This window comes from Barbus barbus (assembly GCF_936440315.1).
Source record: "Barbus barbus genome assembly, chromosome: 41".
NCBI classification, from domain to species: Eukaryota; Metazoa; Chordata; class Actinopteri; order Cypriniformes; family Cyprinidae; genus Barbus; species Barbus barbus.
The window spans coordinates 18,183,544-18,195,759 of record NC_136719.1 but is presented as its reverse complement, the minus strand read 5'-3'; the positions used below and the strand labels follow the sequence as shown (position 1 = coordinate 18,195,759).

Below are 12,216 nucleotides of genomic sequence, written 5' to 3'. Positions count from 1 at the left end.
TTTTATTACAGTTGATCCGACTGAAGCACGCATGGCTTTCACACATTAAGTGACAGGCGTCATCAGAGAGCAGGAGACAAAGCAACCTTGTGTGTGTGCATGTCAAGCTTTTTTTTTTTTCTTCTTTTTTAAAACTCTCCCCCTCAAATTAATGGCATCCTCTTGTGCAGGCTGGTAAAGAGAGGGATAAGGAACGCTTTGGTGGGGTAGTGAGCCTGCCTGCCTGCCTCCCTCAGTAATATCAAAACGCCTTCCATAGCCACATACATAACTCATATGTCACCTTTACATCAATTTCAGCTCTGCCAAAAGTCCCCAGTGACAAATCAATGACGCGGCCCTCTTAAAGGGATATTTATGAATTGAATACACTGCTTTATCCCTCCGTGGCTTTTTTGAAGGGAAAGAGGTGTGGATGTGAATGACAATGTTGAAATAGACATTTGAAAGCACCAAGCTGTTGAATGTTTGTGTCTTGTCAGATTTAGCTCTGAATGTTTTCCCTCTGCGGTTCTGGTAACCAGAGACTCAGTTTCGTTTTGTTGAATAGTTTGTCTTTGAAGTGCAAATATGGCATTGTGGGATATTGTTGATTGTTGATGCAATATCTAGAGTAAAAATTGAGATTTCTGAACTATGTATGTGCACTTGTCATTCAAAGGCTGTCAGCTTACATCAGACAGTGTTTGTATATTTGTGATCTGCTTTGAAATGATACAAGTGAACTAGAATATTGCTTCAGATCAGCGGCTGCCTTTCTAATTGAAGCTGATGCTTTAACGTGTTTGACCTGCAGTGTTGCGCTTGCAGTCAAAATTAATTAATGTGTTTTTTGGAATTGATTTAAAAATGTCAGCACTTATTGTGGAATGACATCATCTTTGTCCTAGTACGTTACGAAAGACAGAAATCAAGAACTTCAGGAAGTTATTTCATGTTTGTTCCCCAATTCTTTAAGGAAACTAAATATTATGCAAGTTGGGTTCATTTGTGCAGAAGCAATTCATAATGAGCTATATCTTCACATATAGCCTATGAAGACATCAGACAGAAGTGCATTTTTGCAGCAGAGCTCTTATTTGCCTCACTTGCACTTCTCTCTTCACCATAATATAGCTCTTTGTCTTATTTTTATCCCATTACACATACTGAATAAAAGTAAATTCAGTTATAAAATAACAAACCTAGATTCTATATTCCTCAATCTGCATAAAAATGCTTGGAAAATGCAAACTCTAAACTCAATTCAAATCTGCAATAATGAAATAATATAATAACATTACCCACATTTTATTGATTTAGTCTTCTATATGTAACAAAGATTTCACCAAAGTGAATCATTATAATGATGTTATGGTATTTCTTCAATTACAGGCACTTTTTTATCTTTACCAGCCGAGTGGATTATTTTTAGTTTTGTATGAAGGCTACTTTTGAAACTTTTTAAAAATGCCTGTACTTTTTGCTACTTTTAAATCTTTAAGTACATATTTTAATTTATCCTTGTCCCAGACTTTCAGTTTATGAAAATCCATCTAAATCTTCTCCTTGTATGATCTATGCATATAGACTTGACATAATAATAAGTAAGTGTGTAAAGTGTCTTATGGCGCTTTTCCACTGCATAGTACGGCACGCTACAGTTCAGTACGGCACACTTTTTGGGGGTTTTCCACTGGGTACAGTACCTGGTACCTGGTACTTTTTTTAGTAACACCTCGGCCGAGGTTCCAAGCGAGCCGTACCGTTACCAAAACGTGACGTGTAAACTCTGTTGATCACTGATGGCTGGAGAGAATCGTCACTGCCTATGTCATTGAACTCGCGGCACGAGACAAAAGAGACTTAAATTTACTAGATTTAAATCAGCACAGCTAGTCAAGGATCGAACGCAACTGTTTTGAATGGGCGCGCCTTTTTTAACAACCATAAATGATGTTTTATTAACAACGTTCGGGAGGAGTGCATCAGATACTTAGACTAATTAATACAGGAGGTTCATACTAAAGTTAATCAATGCACGGATGTAAATACAGCTGACATACCTCTATTCGTTTGACGGATAATCAGCATTCGGTTTGCACCTTTTACCATTACATCACAGACTCAACGCGTCCCGTCCAAAGAACGAGACCTATACTGAGGATTTTTCGGATCCTCCGGCCAATCTGCCGGCCCCATGATCGGTCTTTCTCTGCCAGACACGGCCGCCGAGCTCCAGTGCTTTGCCGCGGCCGCTGCTCTCTGCTCGACGCCGAGGCTACCTCGCCTCCACTGGCGTCGCTTCCATCTTCTTATCATTCGGACGCAAATATCATCCGTGCCAACAATCCCTCCGATCGGAAAGTGGTTCGTATTTAAGCCTGAGGCAAACACTGATTAATTTGAAGTAAACAAAGCGGATTTACACGATCTATTCTTCACCGCGCAAACCAGACAACCTCACTCCTAAATCCAATCCAGCCACCAAGGCGGCCAATAGATCAAGAAAAGCTCCGAACTCGCCTCGCTCGACACCACCGTCGTGTCCACGAGCGTCAGGTCGCAGCAGCAGGCCTTCAACGAGCCTGGGCCGCGCCCCAGTCCTCACCGCGGCAAAGCGTCCCGCTTTGGCTCAGCCTTCACCGCGGCTCTCCCGTCCGCAGCGCCGTATGCAGCTGGGCCTCTTACTTCTGTTTCCAAATGCTAGCGCGAGGTGGCTCCCGCTAGCGGCGCAGACCACCAATGTTGCCAAATAATTTTCAGGTAAAAAATGCTAAATGTTGTTAAAGGGCATCGATCGCGATATCACTGTATGTTATCGTCTTTGTTATCATGACGCAAAGTGCCTAGAATACACACTGGAATTACTCAAACTTTCTGCATTTGTCACCAGCATTTTTTACTCATATTTAATCTACACATTGCATTTTAATAAATGGATAGATAAGATGGATAAGATTAATTTCTTTTATGGATAAGATCAACAGTGGAAGAGGAAGTTTCGTTGTTGGTCACTGTGGACCAACAGATTAACAATCATAGGTACAAACCAAAAAAGGCGCATCATAAATAAACAATTATTTAACAAGTGCAACTTAATACATACGTGAAGCGCATACTGCTAGGCACCTCTAACAAAGTGTCTAACGTTACCAGCCGATATGGTAACGCAGTCGTGGCCTAATGGTTAGAGAGTTGGACTCGTAATCCAAAGGTTGCGGGTTCGAGTCTCGGGGGATTGTAGGTGGGGGGAGTAAATGTCCAGCGCTCTCTCCACCCTCAATACCACGACTGAGGTGCCCTTGAGCAAGGCACCAAACCCCCAACTGCTCCCCGGGCGCCGCAGCATAAATGGCTGCCCACTGCTCCGGGGTGTGTTCACGGTGTGTGTGTGTTCACTGCTGTGTGTGTGCACGTTGGATGGGTTAAATGCAGAGCACGAATTCCAAGTATGGGTCACCATACTTGGCAGTATGTCACTTCACTCATGTGCACTTGGCTGGCTAGCTTTTTCAATACTATTCTTGCCCTTGCGTGGTTAAAAAAAAAAAGGTCGGTAGTTGCTAGGGTAGTCCGAAAAGTAATCTAGCAGCAAGTCGGCAACACTGCAGGCTACCTGGACATTCCAGCACGTCCTGTTAAAAGTCACAAACCATTTTCCCGTGGCCTACAGCTACATCAGCAGAAGCAAGCACGAGGCTGCCTCCGCTTGCAACACAAGCCCACACATCTCAGTCTTTTTTTCTCCCACTACTAATAACCACCTTTTTTCTTTTTCAGTGGCCTACAGCTCCCGTAGCAGACACTAGCGCGAGGCTACCTCCGCTAGCAGAGCAGGCTTCTCAAATTATTCAGGACTCCCTTCCTGTAGCCTACAGCTACGGCAGGCGAAGCAAGCGCGAGGCTGCCTCTGTTCGCAACAGACCCACACATCTTTCTTTTACTCCCTTTTCTCTTTTGCTTCCATCAGTTTCCCCCCTCAAGCCCCAGAGGCCAATATAACACCAACATCACTGCCCGTCCCACCAAATGCTGTTGCCTCGGAGCCACCACTAGTGGCTTACAACATCCGAGCATGGATCCCGGCAGGTGCGGGCATAGACCCCTCATTCAAGGCCATCACTAACGTGCAATTCGGTAACGGATGCATTGCAGGCCACAATAGGCCATAATAATCGTTTTGAATGAAGTATCAAAAGTAAATAACTTATGGTTCCGTTGAACAAACTTAATAAAATGTATCAAACAATAAAACATGCATACACATTACATCAAAGCCTACAGAGGACTCCAATGACCCGACAATCGTCTACTTGTCACTGTGCAATCTAATCCCCATTCGGCTAAACAACTCTTAATTCAAATGTCCACTTAATCTTTAATATTTGGCCATTTCTTTATGATAGAAATGCTGCAACAATTGTAAATCATTGAAAGTGGACATCAAAAGTTGCCATTTTTCTGAGTTTTTCATTAGGTTCAGCTGTTTCATCGTTATAATCTGTTCAGCTTTTCCCCTATAGGCGGCACAATTAAACGAGGTTTCATGATCAGCCCTTTTCAATGACCGCCTTCTCAGCATTAGTCCATTGGAGTGGCTGCTAGGAAAATCTCCGGGGTAAGAAATGCATTCTAATCGATCTATCAGCTCTGCATAACTCCCCATTTCAAGCATGAAAGCCTCGATTTCCTATCGACGAATTCTCTCACAATAGTAGGACATCGATCAGGCAATCCATTTGATAAAATCATGGGTCTCAGCGCCTGGCTGTCAAAAGTCGACATCACCTCCGCTTCCAAAGCCATGACTATCCATCCAGATTCATGGCATTTATTTGGGCTACGCTAGCAAAGGAAATCCTATTTTGTCATATGCTTAACTTTCGAACACAAGCAGCACTAAGATTTTTGACGTGTTATCAGAAGCAGCTTATTGGATTTGTCTACATTTGCGCAAGTAATCCTCATAGCGTCTTCCCTTTTAGTCGACTCAAATTATCCTGAGTATTGAACTCCCCGTCAGATGCTCCAAGAACGCTCCCAGTGGAGCAAATACGTTTCTCTGTCGACTACCGGCAAGGCTCACCCATCCGACGCTTGGATTATTGAATTCCTATCGAATGCCGGCGAGAGCCTCCTGCCCGAGCAAACCTTGGCCTTTCCCGCCCGACTACCAGCTAAGCTTATCCGTCCGATGCTCCGTGTATTAAACTCTCATCAAACATGGCAAGAGCCTTCCGAATATGTTTTTCTTTCAACAACCGGTGATGCCTACCCGCTCGTGCCATGAGTATTGAACTCCCGTCAAACGCGACAAGAACCTTCCGGTCAAGCAATCTTGGCCTTTCAGTCCGTCTACCGGCGAGGCCTACCAGTCCGATGCCGCGAGTATTGATCTCCCGTCGGATGCCGGCGAGAGCCTCCCGGCCGAGCAAACCTCGCCTTTTCCACCTGACTATCAGCTAAGCTTATCCGTTCGATGCCGCGATTATTGAACTCCCGTCAAATGTGGCAAGAACCTTCCGAATATGTTTTTCTTTCAACCTACACGCTTGTGCCATGAGTATTGAACTCCCGTCAAACACTACAACAGCCTCTCGGTCAAGCAACCTTGGCCCTTTAGTCGGTCTACCGGCGAGGCTCAACCATCCGATGCAGTGAGTATTGATCTCCCGTCGGATGCCGCAAGAACCTCCCGGCCAGACAACCCCAACCTTTTCCATCCCACGGTCGGCAGAGCTTACCCGTCCGACGCCATGAGTATTGACCTCCAGTCGGACGTCGGCGAGAGCCTCCCGAGCACACAACTTTACCCTTCCGTCTTACGTTCGGCGAGGCTTACCCATCCAATGCCGCGAGTATTGATCTCCCGTCGAATGCCGGCGAGAGCCTCCCGGTCGAGCAACCTTGCTTCTCTGGCCGACTACCAGCTAAGCTTATCCATCTGATGCCGCGAGTATTGAACTCCTGTCGAACGCGTCAGGAACCTTCTGAAGATGTTTTTCTTTCAACGACTGGTGAGGCTTCGTCAGATGCTGGCGAGAGCCTCCCGGTCGAGCAAACCTGTCCGGCGGCGCGAGTATCGAACCCCCGTCGAACGCTTCAACAGCCGTCCGGTCAAGCAATCTTGGCTTTTCAGTCTGCCTACCGGCGAGTCTTAACCATCCGATGCAGCGAGTATTGATCTCCCATCAGATGCCGCAAGAGCCTCCCGGCCAGACAACCTTACTTTTTCCATCCTATGGCCGGCGGGGCTTATCCATCCAACGCTGTGAGCATCGATCTCCAGTCGGATGTCGGCGAGAGCCTCCCGACCACTCATCTTTACCCTTCTGTCTTACCTGTCCGATGCCATGAGTCTTGATCTCCCATCGGACACCGGTGAGAGCCTCTCGGCCAGACAACCTTACCTTTTCAAGTCTCACACTTGGCGAGGCTTACCCGTCCGACACAGAGAGTCTTGATCTCCCGTCGGACGTCAGCGAGAGCCTCCCAGCCAGACTAAACTACCCTATCCATTTTACGGTCGGCGAGACTTACCCGTCCGACACAGCGAGTCTTGATCTCCCGTCGGACGTCGGCGAGAGTCTCCCGGCCACCCAACCTTACCTTGCATCCGACGGTCAGCGAGGCCCAGCCGTTTGACACCATGGGTCTCGTCCCCCCCGCCGAACGCTGTCTGAAACCTCTCAGCCAAACCTCACATCTTTTTTTCCCCCGCCTGGCGAGGCTTACCCGTTAAATGTCCTGAGTCTTGATCTCCCATCGGATGCTGAGAGAGCCCTCCCAGTCCGGTTTTCCTTTTCTCCCTACCTGCCCGGCGAGACTTTCCCGTCTGATGCAATGAGTCTTGATCTCACGTCAGATGTCGGCGAGAGTTCTCCCGGCTGGGCTCCTATACTTGCCACCCGCAAGCGAGGCTCATCCATCCGATGCCGTGAGTCTTGATCTCCCCTCAGATGTCGCGAGAGTCCTCCTTGTCGGACGTCCCATACTCTTTTTACCTGTCAAGCCGATAGGACCCACTCGTCCGACGTCCGGAGTATTGATTTCCAGTCGGAGGCTTCATAGGCCCTCTCGGTCAGCTACCCGCCCCTCTGTCCTCTGATTAACAGGGGCTAATGGTCAGCAGGGCCCAAATGCCGACTCCGTGAGCTGCTCCACTCAAGGCAACTCGGACCCCCCTCGTCAGGGCCACAATTACGCTGCTCCTGCTCCATCGGCCGGTAGCGCTCATTCGTTCCAACACAGTGAGCACACTGTTGAGCATTGGTTCGAGCCCTCCCGACCGTGCGCCCAACCACGCATTCCACCAGCGGCCGGTCGGGCCTACCCATCCTATGCCAAGCCGCTCCCACGGAGCACACAAGCTTCGGCCTACCATACAAGCGACTTCCCAAAACCAGCTCCCGCCAGATCTCAGTGCGTATTTGGGGGGTTCTTAGTCTGGCGGCTGTCCAACTCAATTGCCTTTTGGGGGGTACTCTGGGTTCGGGCCATTCCTGAGCCCGGAGCCCTTCCCCAGGACAGCACGCCAACTACACATTACTATACTCGCCAAATACGCATTACCTTACTCGTGCTAAATATATGTAAGTGTGAACTTGTGAAATTATATTTTATTAACAAAGTTCGGGAGGAGCGCGTCAGATACTTAGCCTAATTAACACAGGAGGTTTGCACTCAAGTTAATCAATGCACGGATATAAATACAGCTGACATACCTCTATTCATTTGACGGATAATCAGCAACTCTCCACCACCCCTTCTCCACTCAAGAGGTATCACTAGAGTTCTCACCACACTATGGGGGGGTACTCTGGGTTCGGGCCATTCCTGAGCCCGGAGCCCTTCCCCAGGACAGCACGCCAACTACGCATTACTATACTCACCAAATACGCCTTAGCTTACTAGTGCTAAATATATGTAAGTGTGAACTCGTGAAATGGCTGTGTCGTTGTCTGTTGAGGAAGTACAGACGATCCTCTCGTGATAGCCGAGGAACAGATCCAGCTAGAGCTTAATGGAGCGACGCAAAATTAAAACGTTTTTCAGGAGTCACGGCAGTAGAGGCGGCGCAACTATAACGACGTGTGAATAATCCCGCCCACTCTAAAGCGATACTAAACTGCATTGGAAACGCAACCCGAGCCGAACTGAGCCGAGCCGAGTCGTACCACGCAGTGGAAAAGCGCCATTAAAGAGATCACAGGGTTAAAAATGGCCATAATTGAAGAAAAGGCCATTGTGATGGTGTTTTCATGTTGCGTGCATCAGAATGGTCTGCACCATTGGTTGGAGGGAAGACAACCTTTCCCAAAAAGCAAGGGCATTTGTGTGTCATGTGTGCCAGGCAGACACTGAGGCTAGAGTGAGTCACTGATGGCAGACTGAGAGGTATTAAGCAGTCTCATTGCTGCTGATTGTGTGACTCGTTCTGAAAGTGACACCTCCTGTATTTCCTCTATATCCCTCCTGCTGCTCTTCCCACTTAGTAGTGTTTTTTTTTTCTCTAAATAATGTCTTCTTAACGATGAGGGTTCATTTGGAGTTTATGTGGGCAGGAAATATACAGGATCAGCCTCAAATCAAACCAAATTTGTCACACCACATCATGTTATATCTTGCGTTTTTTCCATTGTCTCACCAAGTCTGTTGTTTGAGTTTCCATCATGTAACATGCAGTTCTCCATGTTGAAGTGCAGTCAGATCACAGCATAACTTCTAATGCAGTCCAGACAAATCAGGCTAGCTGGAGTGCAGCGGTCATGTGTGGGAGCCCATCTTTTCTTTACTGGATGTTTACTTTACGCTCTGGGCCATATTTAAATCTGTCATCTTTCCATTTGTGTATTTATACGGAGAATATGAGTTGGATTAAATTTCAAGCATTTGCTGGAAAGTTAGATAAACCAATCTGCTCAAAATGAGGTAGATGGCAAGAGGAGGAGGTAAGGATGTAGGTGGTTTAAAAGAGGTGATGTGCACAAAGGCTCACACTTGCTTTTTAAACTGTCAGAAAGAGATTTGAAGAAAATATGGGCAAAGGATCGACAATTTATTTAACCGTAGCAACCACAGCACCACAATCTTTATAACAAAGAAAATAGGCTTAACAATAAAGGCACAACAGATAACAGAGTTTGAGGCAAACACGAAAACTAATTAGAAAGGGGATCTATGAGATCTGACAATGCCTTCCATGAACAGAAATAAAAAGAACAGGTTTATTCAGGAGAGATGCTGCTGTGCAGAAAGATATGTGAAAAGTTAGTACCTGAAGAACTCTGTTAGTCATATTAGACCTTTCTGACATAAGCTGACATAAATTGCTCCACATAATGGCAATATTGTGTTATTTGTAATGTGAATGGTATACAGTGGTCTTTGAGGCAACAATTCTATAGAAACCTCTTCCTCAGGTTCTTTTCATTTGGTTTTATCTTCCTTTCGGCACATGATTTCTAGTCTTTCAGGCTTATCAGGCTTATTATTTCAAGCACACCATATATTGAGGATAGTAACCTGTGATTTCCAAACTCTGTGTCAGTGGCACTATCAGAAGCCCGAAAAAGTTCTGGCCTCTGGAAGGGACCCTCGGGAAAAGAGAGACAGGCAGTAAAGAGGAGCTAAGCTAGTGTGACACTCAGCCTCTAATGAGTGGCAGCCACTTAAGACCTGTGAACCTTCTCTCGCCTCTGAACCGAAGCCCAACTGCGGGATGAGAGCGCATCAGCTCAGTTGCTTTAAGGACTTCTACACATTTAATGCCCTGTCATCAGGACTAATCCTCTCTGCCCAGCACTGCCGTGGCATGGTGCCCGCGTGCAATATGCCTCTGCTCCTGCTGGGGTGCCATCGTGAACGCACATGGCACTGGAGCAGCCCAGGGAGAGTCGTGGGCAGAGAGAACGGAATATTCCGGTTACAGTCACGTCCGGCGGCAACGTCCAGGGAGAGGGTTCTGGTTACGCAGGATGTGGAGGGGCTGGAAAAAAGAGAGGTTTGGCTCACTGGGCCAGGAATGACTGCATTTCCCCCACCAAATCAGAGACAATATGATACCCCTCGTGAGAGTCGATGCACCTGCTGAAGAAAGGCATTTACAGATTAAATACTGATCAGAGCAATCTTCTATTTTTGATTACAATGCATCGAGAGCCTACCGGTCCACAGTTGTCCTGAAGATTACAATACAGAGGTTAAATTCACACCAAATGCTTGTTAGGCACATTAGTCTCAGCATCCTTCATTTGGAATGGGGAATATCATCATGTCTTCGTGAGGGGAATGTTGATTTGCCTTACTTTTGTAGAGCTGAGTGTTTACCTTTGTGTTACGTGAGTGTCTGACCTGTTTTTTTCCTCCTCTTCTTTAAGAAAAGTAGCTGATGTCACTTTTAATAAGTCTGCCTCACACTTCACATTACCTACTTTTGATTAGTTTAGCTTCTCTGTTGGGGTCCAACACTAAAGGGAACGTCCTTCCTTTTATCTCTGCCTCCCATTTGAATATTTCCCGACCCCACCATTTGCCGTCCCTCCTGTGGAATCTGCATCACATCTATTCAATAACAGTTTCAGGTCATGGCTTCAATTATATCCACATCACTCTGGTGCACCTTTGAAACTATAATGACTGTTTTGTGAGCAAAGACTGAACAAATAATAAAAGAGCTGCGTATGAACAAAGAGAAACCTCTGCGTAACCTTTGTGTTACTCGTTTGTAGTAGTAATTTGTAATATGAGGGGGTACTGCATCTTTTATTTGGCAGTCATATTGACTTCCAGTGTCATCAAATGCAGACACTGATTTTTTTCTTGCTCTTCTTGTTTTTCTTGCAGAAAGTAAATATTTTCTTTATGTCAGTAGAGGCTGCTTCATATTGTTCTTATTATGGATGCCAAAGTGTCTGATCCCAGACTAAAATCTAGCTTGGCAGAGATCTGTTCCAGCACTAGATGGCTAGCATGCTGATGTATTGGCGTGTCTGTGCCTTTCAGAGCCCAAACTGCTTGTAATTTAGACCGGTAACCTCCACTTCTTCTCCGCCTGCTCCTTTCAGTGCCTCTATTCCTGAGGGCCTCCCTATCCCCCACCCAGACAAGTCTGAGCTCATTAGAACATTTCCCTGGATTAAAGTCTTCATTTATGGATTACAACAGTTAAGATGTTTGAGCAGTTCTTGTCACAGAGACAGGTATTTAACTTTTAACGACTCGTTTGGCTGATTACTGCAGTTTGATCATTTTGGAAGCCGTCTGCACTTTTTTATTTCCATATTAGTTGTTACCGTTTGATCCATCTCGTCTAATCGAACCTCACTCTACCTGTGATTGAATGTTTGTCTTCTTTTGATGTTGTAAATGGTACGTTCCTCTCAACTGTGACTAATTAAAATTACCCCGTATGAATTGCAAGTGTTTACTGAGAAGTTCATTAGCCTCTCTGGGGCAATCAGTGGAAATTAAAGGTCATGTTTGCTTGTTTGTTTTCGGTGAGAGAAATGCTTTAACATTTTTACGAACAGGTGTCCAAAGCATGACTTGAATTTGAAATGCAGTGCTTGAGTGCGGTTCAGCTGCTGATGTCTTCTCAAATGTTGGATTTGAGATTAAGGTTCAAATGCCACCTCCTTCTTTTAGGGAGCTGCATTTGCATAACTAGCTGCTTTTCATTTGCACACAAAAACAATTTCCTGTTACTTGTTTATTGATATGGATAGATATCCATTTATTTCTCTTTATTTCCTGTTGAATATTTTATAATGTTAGGATTGCTGCCAGTATCTCATTTAGACCATTATGGTTTGAAAACTACTTTCCTCTTGAATGTGACTGTTGATAAATTCTCCCATATAATCATAGTAATGGTTGTGTCATTTGTGTAATGTGTGAAGACAGATTTCATTAATGAAATCAGATAATTGGAAAAAAAAGGTTTTTATTGTTGATGTGTAAAATTGATAAAGTCTACATTTATACATTTGCTGCTTTAATAATAATAATATGCTCATTTGTATCCTCTTAAATTCTGTAGTAATGTGCCACTTGTCACACTTTTATTTGATTATTTTTGTTCACTGTTAGCCTATCTATATATTTTTTTACAATTATCAATTCATTTATTGCCTGTTAACATCATTAACAATTTATTGAACATCAGCTCTATACCTTGAATTTTACTTGTAGTTAATATACCCTACATCAATAACCAAAAACTATTGAATTTGC

At 45.1% G+C, this 12,216-nt stretch overlaps 1 protein-coding gene across 1 annotated transcript in view; it reads left to right on the top strand.

The window, feature by feature from the left end:
* Window positions 1-12,216, top strand: part of LOC306860526 (calmodulin-binding transcription activator 1-like) — a gene marked incomplete at its 3' end in the record, with an annotated part of 416,062 nt that overhangs the window by 29,645 nt on the left and 374,201 nt on the right. The gene's annotated exons all lie outside the window — the stretch shown is intronic.